Consider the following 1,316-nt stretch of genomic DNA (forward strand, 5'->3'; position numbering starts at 1 on the left):
AGTTGAATTTTTATCCAAACAAGAATTTGATTGGACTTTTCAATATAAAAGTATAAGTTTAACATAAGAAGTAAATGTTCTAAGGCATATTTTTCTTTAAAGAAAATTAATGAATTTTTAAATTTAAAATTTTCATCTGAAATACTGTTTTATTCCATTTATAAGAGATTTTATGTTAAAGTAATTACCAGATTAAAATGTAAATATTGAATTATTAATGATTACAAAAAATAAAAAAATGCGTCAAGAGATAGGGGGGGGGGGGGGTAGAAATATTTTGTTCTCTTTTGTGGCAGGGGGGAAGGAGGGTCTTTTAAAGGGTCTACAATTTATTACCTAATTTAAGTACGGCCCCTCATGCAAAAATTTGATCTGTGTTTTTGGTTCAATATTGTGTATGCTTCTATTGCGACAAGAAATGCTTGAATATGCAATATGGGGCAATATGGCACAGGGGTTAACTTGGCACACAAGGGAATGTGGCATATCGGGTCTGTGTTTTGTTTTCGGGTTGTATATTTGGGGTAATATGAGGGACAAAAAATGCATAGGTCAATATGGAACGCAGGACAATAGGTCGTATGAGGTAATATAGCACACGGGATAACGTGCAACATGAGGTGATAATAAATTAACGTGCACATCTGGTCTATGTTTTTGGTTAGAGCCGTATATTTGTGATAATATGGGTGACAACAATTTCATAGGACAATGTGGCACATAGGAAAATATGCCGTATGGGGTAATATATCACATGGGATAACGTACCACTTAAGGTAATAATAAATAAACGTGCACATCTGGTCTATGTTTTTAGTTAGAGCAGTATATTGGGGGTAATATAGGCGGATGCATAACGTACTATGGCACATAGGACAATGTTTCGTATTAGGTGATATAGCACACGGGGTAACGTGCACTATGGTGTAATAATAAATAAACTTGCACATCTGGTTATTGTTTTTGGTTAAAGCAGTATAATTGGAGTAACATGGATGACAACAAATTCGTAAGGCAATATGGCACATAGGGAAATATGTCGTATGAGGTAATATAGCACACGGGGTAATCTGCAACATGGGGTAATAATAAATAAACGTGCACATCTGGTCTATGTTTCTGGTAAGAGTCGTATATTTGGGTTAATATGAGCGATAACACATTTATAGGGCAATATGGCACATAGGAAAATATGTCGTATGAGGTATAATAGAACATGGGATAACGTACCACATGAGGTAATAATAAATAAACGTGCACATCTGGTCTATGTTTTTGGTTAGAGCAGTATATTTTGGGTAATATGGGGGGATGCA

This window comes from Belonocnema kinseyi, chromosome 9 (genome assembly GCF_010883055.1).
Source record: "Belonocnema kinseyi isolate 2016_QV_RU_SX_M_011 chromosome 9, B_treatae_v1, whole genome shotgun sequence".
Lineage (NCBI taxonomy): Eukaryota > Metazoa > Arthropoda > Insecta > Hymenoptera > Cynipidae > Belonocnema > Belonocnema kinseyi.